This window comes from Mus caroli, chromosome 14 (assembly GCF_900094665.2).
Source record: "Mus caroli chromosome 14, CAROLI_EIJ_v1.1, whole genome shotgun sequence".
NCBI classification, from domain to species: Eukaryota; Metazoa; Chordata; class Mammalia; order Rodentia; family Muridae; genus Mus; species Mus caroli.
The window spans coordinates 102,339,409-102,353,391 of NC_034583.1; positions in this window are offsets into that span (position 1 = coordinate 102,339,409).

Here is a 13,983-nt window from a genome sequence, read left to right on the forward strand (position 1 = left end):
GGTTACTTTAACACGTATTTTTATTTGTAGTCTTTTAATATGTGAATAGTAAGTTTGTATATTATAGTTGTTATCTTTGGACCTTCAAGGTATATATGCATGTGTATATCTTATGTGTTCTAATCTGTGTTAATAGTGTTTCTATTTTTAAATTAATGTGCTTTTATTAGAAGAATTTATTAGTTATTTTGCAGCATAATTTACAGAATATCCAATATACACAAAGGCTGAGTGTTACAAACCTGCCTTTTAAAGCAAATGACAGGAAGTTCTTGATGGAGTGGTTGAAGGAGCTAGAACTTTTTCATCTTAGTTTTTCTTTCAGAAGAAGCCATACAGAACCTTACACATGATATAGAAAAGCATTGGTCAACAGATTTCACACAGGCTATTTATCAGAAGCAGTGTTAAATACTCCATTCATCTTTCTAGTTGAGCAAATTGTTAGAATTACGAATAACAGGTCATGCTATCGTAGTGAATCGTGAGTTGTTATTGGATAATATTGATATAAACATCATGTTTCAAAGTAAATAGTGCTCCTCTTTCCTTGATACCCTTAGAGAGAGCTTTCAAAATATAATGCTCATGAAAGTAAATGTGGTAGGAATTTTTTTTTCTATAGGAATTGCATTGTTTAGATTCCTGTGGGGTCACATACTGCAAAATTTCTAAGGCGTTAGTATGAGTCACAGTTGCATAGACAGTGATCTTCAAAGGAGAAAATTTTGTGGTCTACTTGCGAAAAGAATGAACAATAATGCTATTGCAACAGAAGAAAACCTAGACCTACAAGCATGCAAGTAAATGACATATTTCTCCTCAAGACCATGCTTAATTTTTCTCTACTAATTAAGAGGAAATATTTCCTTCTGTTTTTATTCTGAACACCAGGAAATCAAGTGGGAATTTATCTAGATATGCTCACAATAAGAGAGTATTGGATTACTGTCATAAATGAATGGAAAGCCTTCACATCATGACACTTAGAAAGAAAGCACCTTAAATTTTCAGTTTCATGCTTTATATAATGCTGACACATGAACTCATGAATGATTTAGATATTTTTCTTAGGAAAAAATGTTCAGAAAAAAATTTTTGCTCAGAAGTTCAAGGTGATTTCCACTTTCTCTTCTATCATTTTTGGTGTATCAAGATTTATGTTAAGGTCGTTGCTCCTGCTGGAGTTGAGTTTTGCACAGGGTGATAAGCAGAGATCTATTTATACTCTTCCACATGCAACATCTAGATCCAGTTCCAATACACATTTGCAGAAGATGCTATATGTTTTCCAGTGTATATTTGTGGTTTCTTGAACAAAAAATCAGAGATTAGAGATGTGTAAATTTATGTCTGGACCTTCAATTTGATTCTACTGGTCATTGTGTCTCTTTTTATGATAATACCATGTTCTTTTTAATACTAGAGCTGTATAGCATACCATGAGATACAAAATGACAAGACCTCCAACCGTTGATTTATTGTTCAGGATTTTTTAAAACTATTTTTGGCTTTTCTTCCATGTGATGTTGATTATTGCTATTTTATGGTCTGTAAAAATGTTGGACTTTTTAATCATAATTTTCTTGACTCTGTAGATTTCTTTTGGTACAATAGCCAATTTTACTATGTTAATTCTACCCCCGAGCATTGGAAATCTTTCTATCTTCTGATATCTCTTCAATTTCTTTCTTCAAACACTTAGCACAGTCATTATAATCAACAATTAATAAATGGTGCTTCATAATACTGAAATGCTTCTATAAGAGAAGGGACACTGTTAATCTGATATAGTGGCAGCCCACAAAATGTAAAAGATTTTTATGAACTTCACAACCAATAGAGAGCTAATATCCAAAATACATGAAGAACACAGAAAACTAGATACCAAATAAATTTTAAAATGGGGTAAAGATATGAACAGAGAATTTTCAAAAGAGGAAACTCAAATGGCTGACAAACTCTTAAATAAATGTTTACAGCATCTTAAGGATGAGAGGAACACAAACCAAAACTACTTTGAGATTCTATCTTATACCTGACAGATCCATTGTTAAGATCAATAACACAAGCAAAGCCTCCTAGTGGTGAATATGTGGAATACGAGGAGCACACATCCATTGCTCATAGGAGTACAATTTTGTACAGTCACTATTAAATTCAGTGTGGCATTCTCTCAGTAGTTTTGGAGTCAGCCTATGTCAAAATCCAGCCATACCACTCTTGATCCTCTAAACAAAGGTCTTCATCCTACCACAAGGACACATGTTCAGCCATGTTCATTTATTTTCTTTTCATAACAACAACAAAATGAGAATAACTTAGATAGCACCCAACAGAAGAGTAGACAATGAAAATGGGAGGCATTTTAGTAATGAAGAATTAAGAGCCTGCCTCCTATAAACAAAGAGGAACCCCAGTGGAGAGATAGAGACAACAGTCCACCCACAAAACTTTCAAACCAAAATTTATTCTGTCTACAAGTAAAGCAGGCATGAGGGAGAGAGCAGAGACTGAGGGAATGGCCAGCCAATAACAGACACAATTTGAGATCCATCCATGGGTAAGCACCAATTCCTGACACTGTTAATGCTACTGTTATGCTTACAGACAGATGTATGTTGTCCTCTGAAAGGCTCCACCCAGCACCTGACTCAGACAGATACAGAAACCCACAAATATACAGTGGAGCGAATAGGAGGAAGAATCATGAGCCAGGAAAGTGATAGGAACTCCACAGGAAAACCAACAGTGCCAACTAATATGGACCCTTGGGGCTCTCTTAAACTGAACCACCAACCAAGAACATACATGGACTGAACTGAGGCCTCTCGTACATATATAGCAGATGTGCAGCTTGACCTTCATGTTGGTCCAGAGCAACTGGAGCATTGGCAATCCCAAAAGCTATTAACTGTTGTGGAAAGCCAGTAAACACCATTACAAGATGGTTTCAATAAGCCGACACCCATGAATATGGGTAAACAACCAATGTGCACATGTGCGGTAGAGTTTTTTTGCCGAGTCACTGCCTGGCCCGAGGCATGTAAATGAGGTACTGAAAGCATAACCAATCAGGTATAGACACGCCACTCATAGGCCTATATAAGCAGCGCCAGTTCTGGGGCTTGGGGTCTTTCACTTTCACTATCAAGCTCTCCCAATAAACGTGTGCAGAAGAATCCTGTTGTGGCGTCCTTCTTGCTGGCTAGTCAGGCATCTACAAACTGTATGTGGGATATGTTCTACTAGCTGGCCTCAGTGAGAGAGGAAGTGCCTAGCCTTTCAGATACTTGAAGTATGTATATGGGGATATTCAGGAGAGTCCTTAACTGCTCAAAAGAGAAGGGAGGTGAATGGGGAAAGATTGTGGAAGGGAGTGACCAGGAGGGGGCCATGAGTGGGATGTAATATGAATTAGGAATAAATAAATAAATTAAATTAAAAAGTAAAGCAAAACAGAAAGAAGTATATACCATGTAATTTTCAGGAAAATGTATGTAACTAAAAATAAAAATCATCCTGGTTAACATAACCCAGACAAAGAAAGATAAGTATAATCAGTCACTCACTCATACAGCATCAAAAAAATCTTCCTCCTTGAGATAAAAAACATCAACAACAACAACAAAAAAATACAGATACCCACAGCCAGACATTGGGCAGAGAATGAGACCTTGGAACACATAACTCTAGGTGGATTTTCTCCATCAAACATCCATTCAAAACTTAGAGAGTCCCATAGAAGAGAAGCCAGAAGGAGTGGAGGGAAGACAACATAAGAACAAGTACCCCTTCCCCTCTCCCCACCCCCAGCCCAGGCTCCAAGTCAACTGAGCAGTGCTCACATGGACTCACAAAGGTCAGAAAAGCAAGCCTAGGGCTGACACAGGTCTTCACTGAGTCCTGTCTACATATATATTGCACCTATCAGCTTGGAATTTTTGTGGGAAGCCTGAATGTATGAAGAAGTGAGTCTCTGGTTCTTTTGATGTCTCTCAGGGTTCTATTCCCTGTGTTCATTTGCCTTGTCCAACTTCAATGTGGTGGTTTTGTTTTACTATATCTTCCTATATTTTATATACTTAAAATATCTTACTATATTTTATTTTAGGTTTTATGGTTACTTCATAGAAGCTTGTTTTTCTCTAACAAAGACAAAGTGGAGGGTTCTATAGGGGAAGAGAGGTGGGTAAAAATAGACAGCAATAGAGGGAGAATAAACTATCATTTATACATAATAAATGTAAAGAAAAAAGCATTGTAATCTAGAGTCTAAGTCTGTCATGCTTACTAACTAATAGCTGGTGTATGTAAATTCTGATATCTTGCTCTTCTTCCTTGTCTACATCTCTTCTGTAATTCTGACATTTCTTCCCCCAGGATCTCATACCTTTCAAACTGGCTGTGCTGCAGCATGGGTAATGGTTTAGACTCATGATTATAAATGAGAAAACCACCTGTAAAAAGTTGGCTTCATCTAGTTATCTTGCATGTATTCATGAATTAATCACAGATTCCATAATGTTTGCACAGGACTAGTTGACATTTTCATATATTGTAATATACTTTAATCAAATTATTAATTTTTTATTTATCTCTTTACTACTGGCTCCCTTCATTACACAAACAGCTTTTATTTAGCATTTAGGTTTATATTTTAACTAAATATGGATAGTGCATATTAGTGAAACATTCAATATTTTGAAAGTATCATAATTTGTTTATTAAATATGTCTATATCTGCTCATGATCTTGCAAGTAATATTTTTCTTCCTTTGAGCTAAGCATAGCTCTTTGTATATATACTCCATGTTTCATTTGCTATTTGTGCATTGATGGCCACCTACTTAACTTTACAGCCTATCTAGTGTTTCTAGGACATATTCCAGTGATAGAACACTTGAATATGTGGGAAAGTTCTTGGAATGTTTTTATTCCCAAGAGAAAATGATTTTTAGAAGAGTAGAGAGAGAGAGAGATAGTGAAAGTGACCTTCATTTACACCCTCATATATTCAGCTGCATTTGATATCTTGACTTGTAGGATTTTTTATTTACCTTCTTACTTGCTTCCTTGTTTTCCTTCAAGTTCAGTCTTATATAAAGATATCTGCACCAACAAAGTTATATCTGAAAAACGGAAACAGGTAGGGGAACGGGGCTAGAAGTGAACATAGGTAGCTCTAAGTCAAATAGACAAGAGAACACAGTTGTATTGATGACATCCTATTTTCATTTTTATTATTATTTTAATGAACAAAATTATCTACTCTTATTTTTTAATTACCATGCGGCAATTTCTTGCACATAAACAATCTATAATGTTCAAATAAAGGTAAACACCATTTATAGCTCCACAATTAATATTTGTTTTTTAATGAAAATTAATTATGGCATCTATTTTTCGAAGATCTAAAGTAGGACATGTGATATATATATATATATATCATATTCAACATAAGATTATAGAATGTCTTTCCTGACTCTTTAAGTTTTATTTAAACCCAATATTTTTTTTACAACTTTTAGCAGTCTATTACTGATCAAGGATACATTTTCTATCCTAAGAAATTTAGCATAATCTCCTTTTATCCCAAACTCTTTGTGAATTTCATATTCAAGATTACTTATTAGAATTCCAAATAAGATCAGCTTTATCGTCTTAATAGGAAAGAGGCATAACTAATCACAAACAGTAGGTAATCCATAAATCATTTATGTTTGATTTTAGAGTTATTGTGCAAATCACATTCCACAGCAAAATTATCATTCTAATACAATTTGCATAGGGTGATATTTAAATTAGTTGCACTCCCCAGCCATTCACAAATTAAGGTTGTATGAGTCAGCACAAATACAGTCTTGCTGGGACAAATCTGTCTGAGGAAAAAAAAAAAAGAACTGTAAAATTGCAGAACAATAGAAAATTAGGAAACATTTGTTTGGAGCAAATTCCCCTATCAATGAGTATATTAGAAACAAAGTTTAAATAAGAATTCATTATAATTCACTTTGTCTGATAAGCCTTGAAGTTAGTACATCCCATAGACCTACTTAAAATATGGTTACAAATGCCTCAATATTCCTTTTTTAATCTTAATATTTTAAAATGTATTTCTTACACTCCATATTCCATTCCCCATCCTCCAACCACTCTCTGACTGTTCCACAACCCGTACCTCCTCACCACCTAACCAGTATTCTTTTCTTTTCTTTTTTTCTTTTCTTTTCTTTTCTTTTCTTTTCTTTTCTTTTCTTTTCTTTTCTTTTCTTTTCTTTTCTTTTCTTTCTTTCTTTCTTCTTTCTTTCTTTCTTTCTTTCTATTTTTTTCGAGACAGGGTTTCTCTGTGTAGCCCTGGCTGTCCTGGAACTCATGCTGTAGATCAGACTGGCCTCGAACTCACAAATTCACATGTTTCTGCCTCCCAAGTGCCTCCCACTGCCTGGTTCCACCAATATTCTTATGTATATACTTTAGCATGATGAAAATAAAAAGCATGCATACGGTTCTACCTCCATTAGAAAATAAGAGAAACACAATCTTGCAAGGAAAATTAGGTAATGGATTTTTAATTCAATTTTAATATTTGTCTTTTTATTAGATATTTTCTTTATTTGCATTTCAAATGCTATCCTGAAAGTTCCCTAAACTCTCCCCCCCCCCACCCAGCTCCCCTACTCACTCACTCCCACTTCTTGGCCCTGGCATTCCCCTGTACTGGGGCATATAAAGTTTGCAATACCAAGGGGCCTCTTTTCCCAGAAATGGCCGACTAGGCCATCTTCTGCTACATATGCAGCTAGAAAGACGAGCTCTGGTTAGTTCATATTGTTGTTATACAATACCTATAGGGTTGCAGAACCACTTCAGCTCCTTGGGTGCTTTCTCTAGTTTCTCCATTGGAGGCCCTGTGTTCCATCTTATAGATGACTGTGAACATCCATTTCTGTATTTGCAGGCACTGGCATAGCCTCATACAGGAAAGCTATACCAGGGTTCCTTCTGCAAAATCTTGCTGGCATATGCAATAGTGTCTGGGTTTGGTGGCTGATTATGGGATGGATCCCCAGTTGGGGTAGACTCTGACTAGTCTAGCCTTTCGTCTTAGCTCCATCCATTGTCTCTATTACTACTTTCATGGATTTTTTGTTCCCATTCCTAAGGAGGAATGAAGTATCCACACGTTGGTCTTCCCTCTTCTTGATTTTCTTGTGTTTTGCAAATTGTATCTTGGGTATTCAAAGTTTCTGGGCTAAAATCCACTTATCAATGAGTGCATATCTAATGACTTCTTTTGTGATTGTGTTACCTCACCAAGGACGATATCCTCCAGATACATCCATTTGTGCAAGAATTTCATAAATTCATTGTTTTTAATAGCTGAGTAGTAAATCCACTGTGTAAATGTACCACATTTTCTGTATCCATTCCTCTGTTGAGAGACATCTGGGTTCTTTCCAGCTTCTACCTATTATAAATAAGGATGCTATGAACACAGTGGATCATGTGCTCTTATTACCAGTTGGAACAACTTCTGGGTATATGCCCAGGAGGGGTATTGGAGGATCTTCAGATAGTAATATGTCCAATTTTCTGAGGAAATACCAAACTGACTTCCAGAGTGGTTTTACCAACTTGCAATCCCACCAGCAATGGAGGAGTGTATCTCTTTCTCCACATCCTCGCCAGAATCTGCTGTCACCTGAATTTTGATCTTAGCCATTCTGACTGGTGTGAGGTGGAATCTCAGGGTTGCATTTGCATTTCCCTGATGATTAAGGATTTTGAACATTTTTTCAGGTGCTTCTCAGCCATTTGTTATTCCTCAGTTGAGAATTCTTTGTTTAGCTCTGTACCCCATTTTTAATGGGGTTATTTGAATTTCAAACTCTAAATAAAAAGTCTTTAATTTCTTTCTTATTTCATCCTTGACCAAGGAATCATTGAGTAGAGTGCTGTTCAGTTTCCACATGAATGTTGGCTTTCTATTTTTTATGTAGTTATTGAAGGTCAGTCTTAGTCCATGGTGATAGGATAAGATGCATGGGATAATTTCAATATTTTTGTATCTGTTGAGTCTTGTGTTGTGACCAATTATATGGTCAATTTTGGAGGAAGTACCATGTGGCACTGAGAAGAAGGTATATCCTTTTCTTTTGATAAAATGTTATGTAGATATCAATTAAATCCATTTGATTCATAACTTCTGTTAGTGTCCATGTGTCACTGTTTAGTTTATGTTTCCAGGATCTGTCCATTGATGAGAGTGGGGTGTTGAAGTCTCCCACTATTTGTGTGCTTTGAGCTTTACTAAAGTTTCTTTAATGAATGTGGCTGCCCTTGTATTTGGAGCATAGATATTCAGAATTGAGAGTTCATCTTGGTAGATTACACCTTTGATGAGTATGAAGTGCCCCTCCTTGTCTTTTTTGATAACTTTGGGTTGGAAGTCAATTTTATTCGATATTAGATTGGCTACTCCAGCTTTTTTTTTTTTTTCTGACCATTTCCTTGGGAAATCATTTTCTAGCCTTTTACTCTAAGGTAGTGTCTGTCCTTTTCACTGAGGTGGGTTTCCTATAAGCAACGAAATGTTGGGTCCTGTTTGTGTAGCCAGTCTATTAGTCTATGTCTTTTTATTGGGGAATTAAGTCCATTGATGTTAAGAGAAATTAAAGAAAAGCAATTGTTGCTTCCTGTTAATTTTGTTATTAAAGTTGGGATTTTATTCTTCTGGCTTTCTTTTAGGTTTATTGAAGAATTACTTTCTTGCTTTTTCTAGGATGTAGTTTCTGTCCTTGTGTTGGTGTTTTCCCTTCATTATCCTTTGAAGGGCTGGATTTATGGAAAGATATTGTATGAATTTGTTTTTATCATATAATACTTTGGTTTCTCCGTATATGGTACGTGAGAGTTTTGCTTGGTATAGTAGCCTGGGCTGGCATTTGTGCTCTCTTAGTGTCTACACAACATCTGCCCAGGATCTTCTGGCTTTTATAGTCTCTGGTGAGAAGTCTGGTATAATTCAAATAGGCCTTCCTTTATATGTTACTAGCCCTATCTCCCTTACTGCGTTTAATATTCTATCTTTATCTAGTGCATTTGTTGTTCTGATTATTATGTGTAGGGAGGAATTTCTTTTCTGGTCCAGTCTATTTGGAGTTCTTTTATGTTCATGGGCATCTCTTTCTTTAGGTTTAAGAAGTTATCTTCTATAATTTTGTTGAAGATATTTGCTGGCCCATTAAGTTGAAAATCTTCATTCTCATCTACTACTATTATCCTTAGGTTTGGTCTTCTCATTGTGTTCTGGATTTCCTGGATGTTTTAAGTTAGGATCTTTTTGCATTTTGCATTTTTTTTGATTGTTGTGCCCATGTTCTCTATGGAATCTTCTGCACCTGAGATTTTCTCTTCCATCTCTTGTATTCTGTTGCTGATGCTCACATCTATGGTTCCTGATTTCTTTCTTAGGGTTTCTATCTTCAGAGTTATCTCACTTTGGGTTTTCTTTATTGTTTCTACTTCTCTTTTTAGGTCTTTGGTGGTTTTGTTCAATTCCATCATCTGTTTGGTTGTATTTTCCTGTAATTTTAAAGGACTTCTACATCTTTAGCAGTGTTCTCCTGTATTTCCTTATGTGAGTTATTCATGTCATTCTTAACTTCCTCTATCATCATCATGAGATATGATTTTAAATCTGAGTCTTGCTTTTCGGGTGTGTTGGTGTATCCAGGACTGGCTGAGGTTGGAGTGCTGAGTTTTGATGATGGTGAGTGAGTTGTCTCTGGCTGGAGCTTGTTCCTCCTGTGATTCTGTTAGCCTCTGTCAGCAGACCTGGGAGTCTAACTGTCTCCTGAGTCTCAGTGGTCAGAGTACTATCTGCAGGCAAGCTCTCCTCTTGCAGGGGAGGTACACAAATATCTGGCATTAAGACCTGCCTCCTGGCTGAAGATGAAGGCTCGAAACAGGGCCTGTTCCAGAAGCTGTGTTGCCTCTGTAGTCTGCAAGTTCACCTGCACAGACTGTTCTCTGAGGGATGTGGGACACAAGATTGCTCTCTCACCTGCTCTGATGATCAGAGCTCTCCAGGGCAGACACCTCTTCTCTGGCAGGGAAGGTGCCCAGATATCTAGAGCCCTAAAAGTGGTCTGTCCAAAAACTGTGTCACTTCTGCCTGTCCCAGAATCTGTGTTGCTTCTGTAGTCCCCACTCTCACCTGCACAGACTAGTCTCTGAGGGACCTGGGACCCAAGATGGCTCCCTTACCTGCTCTGGCAGAGTCCTCCATGGCAGATACCTCTCCTCTGGTGTGTAAAGTGCCCGGATGTCAGAAGCCCAAAATGGTGTCTGTCCCAGAAGCTGTGTTGCTTCTGCCTGTCCCAGAAACTATGTCACTTCTGCAGTCTGCTCACTCACTCTTCTCAGTCTGTGAGCTGACCTGCCTTATTTTCTTTTATTATCTGATTAGTTCTTTTTCAAATCCCAAGCCCTGGCTTTTACCTCTAAAGACTTAATCTTTTCATATTAAACTTTTCCTAAACTGTAAATACTCAATCTTATGTTACTTAGCCTATATATTGTATATGTCACTGAAAAGAAAATGATCAAATAAAAAGGAAAAAAAAAAAAAAAAAAACAAGGCCAAACAAACACACTAAACAATTTTGAACTTTGTATTTCTTCTTTTATAACTTTTGTCCCATGATCACGATTCATTCTTTTCAAATACTTCCCCTAAATTGTCTTGTTCATACTGTAAATCTGATTTTTCCCACACATGGTTCCTAAATCTTGAGGGAAAGATCTATGATTTACTCACTCTGTGACAGTCATAAGTACCCAAATCATTTAAATTCAGCACATAATTGGTAAATGTTTATTATAAAATGGATGACTCCCTTGCCAAATAAACAGCTATTATTACCACTAAAAGAAGTTCTGAAGTACCTCAACACTTGATTCAATTATCTAAATGAAAACTAGAGGCACATAGGGGAAACCTGAATGCCTTTCAATAACCAATTTCACCAAAAGAAGAAATGTTAAACAATGAGTGATGACAATAGTATTTGGAAGGGAAAGTGTTCAGTTAAGAACACAATAATAAGTCATTAGAAGTAAGATTGAATGGGAATGGGAAATGTTTAAAAGGTTAGGAAAAAGGTTTCAGAAATTTAAAAGGATCTATTTTTAAATTTTCAGAACACAGAATACTTACTATAACATTGTGCATTTTGGAATTGCGAAAAGATTTGATTTTAAATATTCTTATCATAAAGCCATGACATAAGGTGTGCTGGCCACACAGTTAACCTTGATATCCTATTGTATATAGAATCATGCAAATGTCATATCATGTCCCATAAGTATATGCAATTATCTGTCAAAAAAAAAGACAGAAAATTGAACTTCTTTAGATAAAAATTTTGGTTCTGTATTCTATGATAGCTTCACACTGAGGTAGTGGTGGAAGTTCTACAAGTAAATCTGTACGTCCCACTTTATTGTGTCTTTTATTTCTCTTGTTTCTTTTATGCCAAACTGGAAACATACTCACATGGGCTGAAAAACATTTTGCAATTTAAGAAATACCTACTAACAGATAAAGAAGTATTCATGAGCCATCACATTATAGAATTTTCAGAAATTTTATGTATTGTGAATTATATTAGCATATTTTCTTGTTTTACTGATAATTAATAGATTAGTGATACAGTTAATATTCTTTTTTGTATTTTTATATCTTTATTCTATATTACTTATCCATCTCAGGTTTTCCTCTCTTCTCTCCTCCCAGTTTCCCCTTCACCTCTGCTCTCCCCCCAGTCGATTTCTCCTCAACTTCCTTATAAGAAACAACAGACCACCCAGGGATAACAACCACACAGAGCATAAAGCGATTCAAGAAAACTAGACACAAAATATTATTAAGGCAGGGCAAGGCAACCCAGAATCAGAGACAGCCCCACTCCCGCTGTTAGAAGTTATAAGAGCACCAAGCTACATAACTCTAGCAGCCCAAATGTAGGGGGCCTAGGTCAGACCTATGCAGGCTCGCTGGTTGTCAGTTCAGTTTCTGTGAACTAAGCCCTGCTTAGTTGATTCTGTGGGTTTTCTTGTGGTGTCCTCAACCTCTCTGACTCCAGCTGGTTCCTTCCCCTCTTCAGTATTTCATCATCTCTGGCTAATGTTTGGCTGTGGGTCTCTGTATCTGTTTTCATTAGTTGCTGAATGAAAATTGAGTTAGGCACCAACCTATGAACATCATTATAATATTGTAAGGAATCATTTTATTAACTTTTAAGATATTATTTATTTGTTTTCATTTTATTTATTTTCACCAGTGATGTTTGCTTCTAACTCAGGTCTTTGGGCTAACCGTTTCTGGATCCTGGCCCTCCAGACAGTATTCATGGTTGACTCCTTCTTCTGGCATGGGTCTCAAGATGGACCAGTCATTGGTTGGCCACTATCAGAATTTCTTTACCATCTCACTCCTGGCACATCTTGCATGCAGGAGTAATTGTAGGTTGAAGGTTTTGGGTTGGAATGGCGAACCAGTTCCTCCACTGAAAAATCTCAACTGCTTATAGGAGATAGGCTGGTTCAGGGTATGTATCTCCTATTATTAGGAGTCTTAGCTAGTGTTACCCTAAAAGATCCCTGGGAGTTTCTACTGCACTAGGCTTCTACCTTGCCCCAAAATATCCCCAATTTCATATGTCTCTCCATAACTCTCTCTTTATATCCTCTTTCCACCTGGTCCCTCCTTTTCCCACCCCTACCTGTGCCCTGTCTATCTGTTATATGTATTCTATTTCCCATTTCCAGGAAGATTCATCCATAATCTTGAGCCCTTCTTATTATTTATTTAGCCTTTCTGGGTTTGTGTATTGTAGCATTATTTCCCTTTACTTTACAGTGAATGTACACATATACCATACAATTTTTGTCTTTCTGAGTCTGAGTTATATCAATGAAAATGATTTTTTCTAGCTTCATCCATGTGTCTGCAAATTTCATGATGTTAAACAAACAAACAAACAAATAAACAAAACAAACCAACCAACCAAACAACAGCAAAAACAAACCAATAGCAACAACCAAAACGGGATAGCTAAAGCAATCTTGTACAGTAAAAGACCTCACAGAGGTTTCACCTTTCCTGATTTCAAGCTGCACTAAAGAGCCATAGTAATAAAGACCACAGGGTTGTTGTGTATAGACAGCTTGATCAATAGATTGAAGTGAAAGACCCAGACAGAAATCTACAGTTATGAATACCTGATTTTTGATAAGGATCGCAGAATTATACATTCAGATAATGAAAGCATTTTCACCAAGTGATGCTGGTCTAATAGGCTGTCTGCATATAAAAGAATGCCAATAGATCATATCTATTACCCCATACAAAATTTAAGTCTAAGTGTAACAAAGAGCAGACCTTAGCATAAAACCAGATGAACGGATAGAAGAAATTGTTAAAAGCAGTGGGTAATAGCCTTCAATGCACTGGCACAGGACAAAACACTGCCTGAAATGAACACCACTACTGCATGCAATAAGATCTACAATTAATAAATGACTCCCCATGAAAATGAAAAAAAAATACTGTAAGGCAATGGACACTGTCAATAGGACGTATGGGTTTTTTATTAATTTATCATGATGCTACATCTATTTATAAATTTTCTCTAAATTTCAAAATACTGAGAATTTCTTAAAATTTTGCACAAATTATTCTATCTTTAATGACTGTGGAGAATATGATTTCTCTACATTTAGCTGGTAGTCACTAGCTGTGAATTCTTCTTTTTTTTTTTTTTGACTAATTGTGGGATTGCAAGCATGTACAACCACTCTGGAAATCAGTCTGGTGGTTCCTCAGAAAATTGGACATAGTACTACCGGAGGATCCATCAATACCTCTCCTGGGCATATATCCAGAAGATGTCCCAACCGGTAAGAAGGACACAT